The 12680-nt window shown below is 42.6% G+C and overlaps 1 protein-coding gene across 2 annotated transcripts in view; it reads right to left on the bottom strand.

Moving 5' to 3' along the window:
- The window catches only part of LNX1 (ligand of numb-protein X 1), a 108803-nt gene extending 98582 nt beyond the window's left edge, over positions 1–10221 (bottom strand). For both annotated transcript variants that reach the window (XM_075930416.2, XM_006113478.3), the window contains exon 1: positions 10082–10221. The gene's annotated coding sequence lies outside the window, so the exon portion shown is untranslated. The remainder of the gene's footprint in view (positions 1–10081) is intronic.
- Positions 10222–12680: the final 2459 nt, after the last annotated feature.

The raw sequence follows: 12680 nt of genomic DNA on the forward strand, positions 1-12680 counted from the left end.
CCTTTAGGACCCAGGGGGTGCCGGATTATCAGATATGCCGGACTATCAGAAGGGGGGGCTATGAGGGGTCTGGAGTGGGGTGGGAGGGGATGCCACCCCAGACCCCTCATAGCCCCCCCTTACGATAGTCCGGCTCTGCCCCAGGCATCCCTGATTCAGCTGCTGCTGGTCAGTTTCAGCAGCAGCTGAATCGGGGATGCCTGCAATAGAGCAGCTGGGGTGCTGCCGGGTTGGTCCCGCAGCGCCGAGGGGTGGCGCTACGGCACCAACCCAGCAGCACTCCAGCTTCACTTGGGGACGCCTGGGGCAGAGCAGCTGGAGTGCTGCCGGGTTGGTCCCGCAGTGCCAAAGGACGGCGCTGCGGGACCAAACCGGCAGGACCCCAGCTGCTCTGCCCCAGGGGTCCCCGATTCAGCCGCTGCTGAAACAGATCAGCAGCTGATTCCAGGAAGCCCGGGGCAGAGCTGCTCTGCCCGGGGTTTCCTGGAATCAGCCGCTGATCTGTTTCAGTAGCGGCTGAATCAGGGACCCCTGGGGCAGAGCAGCTGGGGTGCTGCCGGGTTGGTCCCACAGTGCCGAGGGGCAGCGCTACGAGACCAACCCAGTTGCACTCCAGCTGCTCTGCTCCCGGCTTCCCCGATTCAGCTGCTGGTCAGTTTCAGCAGCAGCTGAATGGGGGAAGTCTGTCTGGCTGCCCCAGCACTTTCGGGTTCCTGATGGTGCCGGACCATCAGGAGTCCCGGAGCATTGGATGCCGGACTAATGGAGTTTTACTGTACCTACTCCATGCCACGTGTAGCCGGGGGCACGGAGTCCGAACTACCGGGGATTTAAAAATGGCGGCACCCGGCAAGATGCAAATGAAGCCCGGATATTTAAATCCCGGGCTTCATTTGCAACTTCTATTGACTACATTAACCACCCTAGTTCGAACTAGGGTGGTAGTGTAGACATACCCTGAGTGAGGGGAATGAAATTAAAGAGGCAGCTGGGATGGAAGAGGAAAAATATAGCTAGAATGGTATTGGAAAGAGCTAGCAGAAGGTTCTTAACCCCATTTTGATTTAGAAAACGTTTTGCTTGCTCTAACTAAACTATTTTTGCATCCCACAGCCTTCACTGCAGAGGACGAAAGGGAGATTCTTCACACCTGAGCCATTCTTTGCAGGTGACAAATCTGAGGAACTGTCATTAGAGGAAGTTTTGGAACAAACTGACAATAGTAATAAATCACCAAGACCAGATGGTATTCATTCAAGAATTCTGAAGAAACTCTAATATGAAACTGCAGCACTCCTAACTGTAGTATGTAACCTATCATTTTAATCAGCCTCTGTACTGGCTGACTGGAGAATAGTTAATGTAATGCTGATTTTTAAAAAAAGGCTCCAGAGGCAATGCTGGCAATTAGAGGCCAGTATGACTAATTTCAGTACCAGGCAAACTAGTTGAAACTAGGGATTTAAGTGAGTAGTCGACTATCCAATAAGCCTAGACCTACTAAGTAGTTGATTCAACTACTTGATTACTTGCTTCCCCACCCCTTTGCTGCCTCTGTATCAGAGGCAGCAAGGGGGCGAGCAGGAATCGGTGCTGAGGGGAGCCAGCTTAAAAGCCTGTTCCCCCCAGCACCGAGTCTGTGGTGCCACCTTCCCCACTCCCATGATGCTGTTTCTTAGAAGCAGCAGCCCAGGAAATGGGACAAGAGAGGCTGTTGCAAAGCAGACCCAGGCTCATCACAGGCAGAAGCTGCTCCAGAAGCAGCTCCTGTCTGTAGAGGGTCCCAGCTCCCTACTGGGATCCCCCACAGACAGGAACTGCTGGAGCCAGCAGGAGCCAGGATTGAGCAAGCCCGACGCAGTCCTGGCTTATACCGGGTCCAGGAGCTGCCCCTGCTGAGGCTCTGCATTTTAAATGTAGTAAGAGCCAGGCTGCTTGCATCTCCGGCTCTTGATACATTTAAACTGTAGAGCCTCAGCAGGATTAGCTCCCGGACCCAGCATGAGCCAGGACTGAGCAATCCTTCCCTTATCAACTAATGGTGTAGTTGATAAAAATGTTATCAACTACACGATTAATGAATTACCCACAACTTAACATCCTTAGTTGAAACAATAGTAAAGAAAAGAATAATCAGACACACAGATGAACACTGTATAGTGGGGATATATTTTCCAAGAGGAAATCATACCTCACCAAATTATAAGAATTCTTTGAGGGGTCAACAAACATGGACAAGGGTGATCCAATGGATATGTGCTTGGACTTTCAAAAAACCTTTGACAAGGTCCCTCATCAAAAGCTCTTAAATAAAGTAAGCTGTCATGGAATAAGAGAGAGAGAAAAGGTCCTCTCCTGGACTGATAACTGGTTAAAAGACAGGAAACAAAGGATAGGAATAAATAGCCAGTTTTCAGAGTGTACAGATGTAAATAGCTGGGTCGCCTGGATCAGCGGTGGGGAACCTTTTTTGGGTTGGGGGCCACTGACCCACAGAAAAATCAGTTGGGGGCAGCACACAAGTGAGAAGCAAAACAAAATTAAACAAACAAAAACCCCTCACTGACATGGCCCCCAACTGAGAAGGAGAAAGACACTGCACACGTGTACCCTCCATACCAGAGGATAGGGGGAGCCAGCCTAGTAGATTTTGTAGGCTCCAGCGCTGGAGCAGCGGGGGTCTTGGAGCACCAGCGTGGGTTCCCCAATGCTGGTGGGGGACCCTGAACCTCAAGGACCAGTTCCAGGCATGCTGGGGGCCACATCAGGCCTGAGGTTCCCCACCCCGCCCTAGATAGTGTCTCTACTGGAAATGGCACTGTTCAACATAACAGTTGTTCAACATTCATAAATTATTAAAAAAAAATGTTTTCACAGTGTATAGAGGTAAATAGCTGGGTCTCCCTAGATAGTGTCTGTATTGGAAATGATGTTGTTCAATAAATTCATAAATGATTTGAAAAAAAGAGGCAAACAGTGAAGTGACAACATTTGCAGACTACAACAGTTAAGTCCAAAACTTACTGTAAAAAGTTATAAAGGAATTACATGAGAAACTGGGTGTTTGGGTCACAAAATTACAGATGAAAGTCAATGTAGATAAATGCAAAGTAATGCACGCTGGAAAACAAAACTGCATAGAAAGTGATGAGGTCTAAATTAGCTGTTACCAGTCAAAAAAATCTTGGCGTCACTGTAGATAGCTCTCTGGAAACATCTGCTTGATGTGCAGCAGAAGTTTTAAAAATAAAAGCTAACAATGTTAGGAATCATTTAGAAAGAAATAGATAATCAAACAGGAAATATCATCATGCCACTATATAAAATCCATAGTATTCCCACACTCAAGTACTGTGTGACATTCTGGTCACCCCATCTCAGAAAGATGAACTGGATTTGCAAAAGGAACATAAAAGGGCAACAAAAATAATTATGGGTATCTCCTCAGCTTCCATACGAGAAGAGATTAATAAGACGGGGATTTTTCAGCTTCTATACAGTTGTGACTGGTGTGGACAAAGTACATAAAAAATGTATTTACTCCTTCAGACAACACAAGAACCTGAGGTCTTATTAGGCCATAGGTTTAAAGGAAAGGAAAGGAAGTACTTCTTTACACAATGTACAGCCAACTTGTGGAATTCATTGCCATGGTACGTGAAGGCCAACACTATAACTGGGTTGAAAAATGAATTAGATATATGTATGGAAGATACGTCCATCAATGGCTATTCATCAGGATGCCCTGGGATGCAACCACGTATTCTTGGCATCTGAACTTCTGACATCCAGATGCTGGAAATAGATGACAAAGGAGGGAACACTCTATAATTGTTTTGTTCTGTTCATTCCCTCTGAAGCTTATGGTAGCCTTAGCTAGGCTACTGGGTAACTCAGGTAACCAGACTGTCCAATTCATGAAACACTAAGAATTAATAAAGCTGAAAAGGCAACAAAATAATCCTCTAAAAACATCTAAGTAGCTTTACTCCAAAATGTGGTACAACTGTATTCTGTGTTTGTACAGTATATTTGTATTGGCACTGGTTTAGAATGGCATGCCTGCCTGACTCATGGTTTTGTGACTTGGGGGTTATGTCACCAACTCAAAGTTGTCCCAATAATAACACTGCTCTACTAAATATATACTCTATATAGACAAAATGCTACAGATGACTGAGTGACACTACAATAGATATAACTTATCAATCAACATATCCATCACATAATTCTAAAATATGAAGAATATCTACATGTTAATATTTATATGGATTGTAGTCCCTTTTTATAGAAACGTATACATGTTAAAACCTTTGGATAAGTGAAAGTTTTAATAAATTCAGCTGGCAAGCCTAGAGGAAGCTGGTGGGTGGATAGCTTTGCTCTGCTTTGGTCCTCATTTGATTGGCCATAGGGAAGCCAGCTGGCTTCCTTCTGACTGTGCTCCAGATTCCTGGAACCCGAATGCTGTGGAAACTGCAGCAACACCCAGAATATACAACCGACCTTCTGATAATAGAGGTTCAGTTAGTGGAACCCAGGTAGCCAGGGTTTACTGTACATTCACATGCCATACAAAGCACTAACACTAATAACCATGGGTGCCATCACTGGAATATTTCCCCAATCGCTGTGTATTTTGTATATGCACTATACAACTGTGTTCCCATTCTCTACTTACTGTAACCATGTACTAGAAAGCAATAATAAATTTTAAAAAAATGAAAATGTATGGTAATTTGAAAATCTTAATCTTAATACAGATTTACCCAACAGTCTTAATCTCTCTTTACATTCCCTTTTTGGGCCTCCAACTTTGTTAGCAGACCATATTGGGCAGTATTATAAAATGGTGTCCTTGGCCTCTCTTTGTCAGAGGCTGGAGAGGGATGGCAGGAGACAAATCGCTTGATCATTGTCTTCGGTCCACCCTCTCTGGGGCACCTGGTGCTGGCCACTGTCAGCAGACAGGATACTGGGCTAGATGGACCTTTGGTCTGACCCAGTACGGCCATTCTTATGTTCTTATTAGATTTACATCCTGGAATGAGCTTGTCCACCGAAGGCTGCTCAGCCTATGGCTCTTATTCAGGGTTCTAAAGGATACTGTTCCCGTCCATTCTCCCTGTACAACTTTTTCGAAACTGCTGTTTCAAGTCGGCATAACATTTGAAGTGTCTGGGGAACCTCAAGTTTCTCTTTTTAAAAAAACGACACAGGCACAGTTAAGATTCTTGAAATGCATTGAAGGATGCAGGCCCTGAGGTGTCCACATCCCTTCTGTAAAGGAGACTGAGCTCAAGGGTAAAATGTTCACAGACACCACCTGTGTCAGCTATTATTATGTTTGTTACAACGAATAGGATGTTTAATAGTACCATGGCATGCCCATCACATTATAATAATGACTTAACTATAAAACAGAGCACATGTAATTGGTGGCTGCATTAATACTGTAACAGTGAGTATGCTACATTAATTGGACTGTTAACTTACATAACTCCTTTCCTTTATAGACTTTTAAATGCTTTACATACAATTTAATCCATTCTCACAACACCCAATGTGATTTTAGGTTTTTTAATGCCAATTTCATAAACTGCGCAGGTGAGCTGCAGGGAGGTTATCTGAATTCCAGCAACCCACAATTCATTCTTAGCCGTCAGGGACAGAACTGAGGAGAAAGCATTTTGGGTGAAATCTTGGCCCCACTCATGTCAATGGAAGAACTGAATGAATTCAATGGGACCAAGAACACTACTTGGAGAGCAGTTCTGATTCTGCTGATCAGGCTATTATTCTGTTCCCAGACCAAGTACAGGGATTGTCTCTCAAGTATACTGCATTAGCTGCTCAACACTGGACAGAGTTGGTACTGAATAAGGAGAGAATGATTTTATTCATGCAACTTAAAGTGGACACAAGTTTTCAGTGGTTAGGCTGAAGGCTGGTTGGCTGAATTCAGTATTAGGAGGTGGTCATATAAGTGATTGTTTGTGCAAGGAAAGAATTTATGAGGGCAGCTAACAAAATTGCAGTCAGGTGCATCTAACAAAGGTTGTGATGGGCAAATTCTTAAAATGTCAACTGAAATTTACGAGATTCTGAAATGTTTGGGTAGAAGTTCTTCATTTCTTGTTTCCAGCTGGAGGAAATCAAAATTTCCTCAGAGTAACCCCATCTCCCAATCTCCCTCCAGAGAGGGAGCAGGGATGTCTGGTCATTTTCCCAATCCTAAACATCTCCCTGCCCTTTCCCCAGGTACATCCTCCTCCTCTTGACAGGTTCTAATGCTCACACACTGAAGTGAGGAGTGCAGTATACATTCCTACATAAGAGTTCCCCTTTCCATATGAACCATTTCCTGTGAGTGTGGTAGAAAAAGGCTGAGTGGTTTCCTGCTTAAACCTCTTGCTACTTCAGGAAGGGATTGGCTTGTCTATTTCTCATCCCCACACTTGGATTTTCAGAGGACAGATGGATAGTTCATTTCCCACCAGCAAATAATTCCCATGGAGGAACTATACAGAAGCAGCAGTCTGCACTCAACTTTGCTTTCAGGTGATTTGAGGAAGCATGGCTTAAAAAGTTTTAATGAGCATCTGAAACTTTGGATATATTTCTAAAAACTGAACCTTGCTGGCAGGCCTAATGCTGCTGTGTTCAAAGTAAAATGTAACTTAAAAGAAGGGAATAAAGTGAGACACAAAAGTGAGGCCTATTGGCACAAATAACATGGTTCCAGTTCTAATACCGCCTCTAATACCTACAGGACCTTGGACACACAACACACTTTTTCTTGTTCAGTTTATCTCAGCTGTAAAACACAGTAACAGTGCACACTGCCCATTTTGCCTGTAAAATCATCAAGTGTCATAGTGGGAGTGCAAGCAATGAGTAAGTTTTGCATACATGTTTCCATTCTAAGCCCCTATGTTCAGCAGGCTACAGGCAGTCCCCGGGTTATGTACAAGATAGGGACTGTAGGTTTGTTCTTAAGTTGAATCTGTATGTAAGTCGGAACTGGCGTCCAGATTCAGCCGCTGCTGAAACTGATCAGTTTCAACAGTGGCTGAATCTGGACACCAGTTCTGACTTACATACAGATTCAACTTAAGAACCCCAGGCATCCCCAAGTCAGCTGCTGCTGAAACTGATCAGCGGCTGATTCCAGGAAGCCCGGGGCAGGGGCTTCCTGTAGTCAGCCACTGGTCATTTTCAGCAGCTGCTGACTAGGGGACACCTGGGGCAGAGCAGCTGGGGTGCTGCTGGGTTGGTCCAGTGGCACCCAGAGCGGCGCTACGGGACCAACCGGCAGCGCCCCAGCTGCTGTACCACAGGCGTCCGGAGCAAAGCCGCGGAGCACGGGGGCAGCAGGACAGCCCAGACGCGCTGTGGCTATCCTGCTGCCCTCGGGCTCCGTGGCTTTGCTCTGCTCTGCTCCCCGTCCCCCAGGTCTGCAGACCAGGGGGAGGGGGAGCAGAGTAGAGCAGAGCGGCGGAACGACAGCCCAGACGCGTCTGGGCTGTCAGCTGGCCGCGTGCTCCGCTCTGCTTCCCCCCCCCCCCATGGTTTGCAGACCAGGGGGAGGGGGAGCAGAGCGGAGCAGAGCAGAGCGGCAGAACGCGCGGCCAGCTGACAGCCCAGACGCATCTGGGCTGTCAGCTGGCCGCGTGCTCCGCTCTGCTCTGCCCCCCCCTGCAGATCAGGGGGAGGGGGAGCAGAGTGGAGCACAGCAGAGCGGCGGAAGGAAGGGGGGGGAAGCAGAGCGGTGCGCGCGGCCAGCTAACAGCTGGCCGCGCGTTCCGCCGCCGCTTTGCTTCCTCTCCCTGGTCTGCTCGAGACCAGGGAGAGGAAGTGCCCTGTTCGTAACTGCGGATCCGACGTAAGTCGGATCCGCGTAACTCGGGGACTGCCTGTACTGACTAAAGACTCTGACTGCCACCCAGAGCACACCATGCTGGCCATTCCCAGCCCTTAGAGCTGCTTGGAGTGCATGCACGGTGCTCCAGCAGTGATTTAAAGGACATGGGGCTCTGGTTGCTGTCACTGAGCCCCAGGCCCCAGAGCAACTGACCTATTTACCCCTCACCCTCACTTCCCGTAGAGGGCCTGTAATATTGAAATATTGCATTTTGGAATTTGTCCCTTTGTCTTCCTGCTTGAAAAAAACGTTGAGCTATTGGATAGTCTTACATTCAACAAAGTAATTCAATGTTCTACAATGCAATGAAGCTTATCTACCATCTCATCCTGTGAGCGTACTTTATTGGCATTTTGTACAAAAATGTTATCCTAGGAGAGATACTGGATACTCTTCAGAATGCTCACACAGGAAATTTAAATTTTCAGCTCTGATAAATAAGCACGATATTGAGTCAAGGGCCTTCTCTTTTTCTAATGCAGTGCTACGATAAAGCACTGCAGCAGTTAACGCCCAAACGCACAAGCAAAGAACAAACCTCTAAATAGCACTAATGTTTGTGGAACCGAGAACAAGATGAGTCCCAAGTGAGTGAAAGGAATTGACAGTGGAGGCAGGAATATTTTCAGGTGGCAAGAGAAGGCTAACAGACAGCTTGTTTCAATTTATATTTTTGGAAAATATACAATCAGAGTTTTGGGGTGAAAGAGTATATGATAATAAATTATTAACAGATTACTTCCTTGAGAAGAATTTTCCAATATTATCTCAGGAAAAAAGCAGATTAGAGCATTTAGTGTAGAACTTCTCAAAGAAAGCATCCTTTCAAATGCCTTATATAACCCAGTGGTGAATCCTAGCCTTCCATTTTATAGATCAGTGATTTTTTGTTTTAACAATAGATGATAATATAAAGCACAGGTTTTATTTCACTGGGACAACTGCCAAGCTATTGGTGTTGTACTGTAGGAATTTGACTGAGCAAATACAAATAGATTCAAGGGAAAAACCGGATCCTCAATCTTTACATAGGATTCCACAGCGCAGTTCTGTGTAAAATAAAATAAAATAAAATAAAATAAAATAACAATCAACTGATGTAGCTCCCCAGTGAGAACTTTTAAGGTCAGTCTTGCTCTTTTTATTGCTGGGAGAACAATTTGTTACCAATATGTTTGCCAATAAATGGAAAGCATGAATTACTGCAGCTGTGTTCTGAATACTCTATGATATTTCTGAGATAGCTATGCATCTAAGACCTCAATTCAGCAGTCCATCCTCCCAACCCAGCAAAACACTCCAGGCACCTGATAACTCCCTTTGACTAAATCTCTGGAAGTACTTTGCAGGAATGGGATGGATGTAGATACATGCTTAAATACTTTGCTGAAATTGAGGCATTAGCAGGTATGTGCCAATACAGGGTCCAGTCCTGTGAACTTTTGCAGAGGTCAAAAGACCTATAAAAGTTAATGGGACTGCTAATATATGCATAAATTATTCACAAGTGTAACTATGTAAAGGATTCAGGTCACAGTCTGCAGCTATATCATTAAAAACTTTAGTTGCTTTAAGTTAAAACTTGACTGTGAGATTAAGTTAGTCAGTGGAAGACTGTATGTGCCAAAAGCAAACCAACACAAATTGAATTAAATAATTTATCTTTTCAAAGGTAGTTCAACATTCTGATCTGAAGGGATATCATTTTGATGTTAACATACTTTACCACAGATGAAAGTTTACTTAGAAATGTACAAATACAAAACAAAACACAACTAGCAAACAGAGATTTTGTGGATTAAGGCTGATACTATCCTTTCCAACCAGAAGAGTATTTTAAAATCAGTTAGGAAGAAACACTGTTACACTGCAATTAAGTTACAAGCCTTTTCCTATGGATTATGAAATTGATCAGCATTTTAATTTATGAAGAGATTGAACTAAACGTATGAAGTAATAAAAAGTCACTGCTGAGGCCATGGTAGCAAGTAATTTCATAATTATAAAGACGGAGATACTAATTGATCTTTAAACTGTCCTTTCCTCTAAAAGAGTACAGTATTTTGTTCACATGATCAGTTCCTTTCACATTTGTTTTTTAGACAAATATGTGGCCAACTGAAGATTAAAAGTCAGAACAAAATGTTTTAAACTCACCTTTCTGTCTTACTTTCATTTATACAGAGTTGTGCTGCTGCTGCTAGATTCCTGCAGGTGTAATTTAATGAACTTTGGCAGATTTTCTGCCCAACAATGGTGTTTTACCTTTCAGTCTGATTTCTCTAAGAAGAAAACTCTTATTGGTCGCACCACATAAGGAAATGCCTGACATCACAAAAAGTAGAAAAGACAAGCTTCAGTGCACACTCATAAGCAATTTAAAGCTTTGGCAAACCAGGCCCTAGGCTGCTCACACCTGCATGTTCAGACTTATCAGATAGCAAAAGTCATTTGTAGATTTTAGTTTTCAACATACATTCCATTTGATTTTTGTGCTTTTCACTATAGTATAGCTTTTCCATCTTATCAACTTTTAGTACAGGTTTAAAACAACTGAATGAAAACCTGTGGACTGGTTCAAGACAAAACTTTGTTTTTGTTTCCCCCTGAAGAAGGCAGATGAAGCCAGAAAAAACTGAGCAACCCTAGCTCTGCTTTTGAACTTTTGAAATGTAACTTTCATTCAGTTTAGTTTGAGAGCTTTGGACACAGACCTAGAATCCTAGGTTCTAATCCTTGCTCTGCTGCTGGCTTGCTGGATTCCCAGACAAATCATGTATAAGATCACTTACCCCTTTTTCTGCTTCTTAATAGTGCATAAAAGAGGCCCTTTAAAAAAAACTAATCAAAATATCAGGTATGGGTTTTCCTTGTTTTTGCTGAAGGGCCTCTGGGAAGAATCAGAGAATGTTGTAAGATCTTAGGCCTTAATTGAAAAGACAAAGATGTTGAATATGAGCAAAAGCTTCCTTTATATCCATAATGTTAGTCAATGCAATTATAGAGGTGTTAGCAGAAACAGCTAAAAAAAAGACATTTAAAGACAGTTTTATTAGAAATCATTTCCCCCTCCCCCACAATTGTTCAACTTGCACTTTTTTGGCTCTTGAGATGTCACCATTTCACTAATGTCCAGTCATCAGAGAGTTTCAGGTCTAGATTATTTCTAATATGAAAAAGAAGCCTTTTTGAAAGAGAAAAAGAGAGAGAGACCTTTCAAGCCATATTATATAAACATACAGCAGCAAAAAAAGACTACATCTATTCCACTCTCTCCTCTGTCCCTCCCCCTCCACCACTTTGCAGGTCTCCTTTATCCTAACTATCAAAGTTTATCCTCCATTAAATGGGTATATTTACCTATTTCACTGGCTTTTAATTCTTCTAATGTTTTTTCAGTAGCAATAGATGAAAAGTACAATGTAAGTGCTGACTATTATTTAGAATACCATTTTTGTAAAGCAAAACCACAATTAAAATACACGTATATATTCATTTCTGAAAGACCATCACAGTACCTTTCCCATAATATGATAGTTGTACATAAGCAAAACACATCTCTCTTTCTTTTCAATTCATACTTGAAACAAACAAAAAAACCATTATCCACTTGGATAGTAGGATACTTGGTCAAGTGCTAGCGACCAATTATAGGCTGCTAGTAGAATGGTTTAAATAGCTCAGTTTAGAGCCATGCAAAAAGAAAATAACGCAAAACCCACATTCAATTTAAAAGAATAATCCTTTAGGAGTCAGCAGATGAAGAATCAGAACTAGAATGACTACTCTTTTAAAAATTAAGAGCAAACTTCATAATCTTGATTTCAAGTTTGACTCTTCCATAGCAAGCAAGCCATCTAAACCACCAAAAAAAAGTATATTTTATGGATAAAAATTAAAAAAGAGAAAATACCATGAATATCAAAGAGATAAAAAGCTGTACAAGTATACAGCATTGCAGTGAAATGACTACGTATGAATGTTTACAATAAAAATAAAAACATCTCTTTTGTCTGAAAGAATATTTTCATTGGCAGAAAACTAATGTAGTGATTACATGAATCATTACAAATACAGGGCCTTCAACTCATAATTGTTGGAACGAGGAGTGTGGGAGATGCTGCAGCACCCTGTGATTTGAAATGGTTTCCATTATACACAGAGTTTACAGTTTGATTGAGTGGCTTTCAGAACCCCCACTATAAACACTCTTCCAGCATGCCTGCTTTTCCCTAAGAAAGATTAAAAGAAGATGTTTTCATTAAAAACACTGATTCTACAGCTATTCTACCTCATGTCGAAACAAAAATTCAGTTGTCACTAATGAAAATGTTTGTGACTAATGGATCTTTGCATCTGTCCTTTGATTCATACTGTAAGATGCTTTGTTTATCCTTCAAAATACACTAAAAACTGAATGGCAGTGAATCACTACAAAACCTAAACTAAATATTTACTAATGAAATGTCATCGTTATATACAATTGAGTTTTAAAATGGTATTTAAACTACACATACTTAACTGTGAGCAAGTGCTTAAGTCCATCCTTATTCAACAAAGGGACTTAAACATATACTTTGACTTCCACAATGATTAAGCACATGCTTAAGTGCTTTGTAGAATCAGGGCCATAGGGCTGGTGATGTGTCTTTATGTGAGGTCCTATTTTAAATCTGCCTCTTATTTACCCAGGCTGAGTACACTAGATGCTTCTTTGAACTAATGAAATTCCACCTAATGATTTAGAAGTTCACTT

This window comes from Pelodiscus sinensis, chromosome 4 (assembly GCF_052426305.1).
Source record: "Pelodiscus sinensis isolate ZL-2025 chromosome 4, ASM5242630v1, whole genome shotgun sequence".
Taxonomy (NCBI): Eukaryota; Metazoa; Chordata; order Testudines; family Trionychidae; genus Pelodiscus; species Pelodiscus sinensis.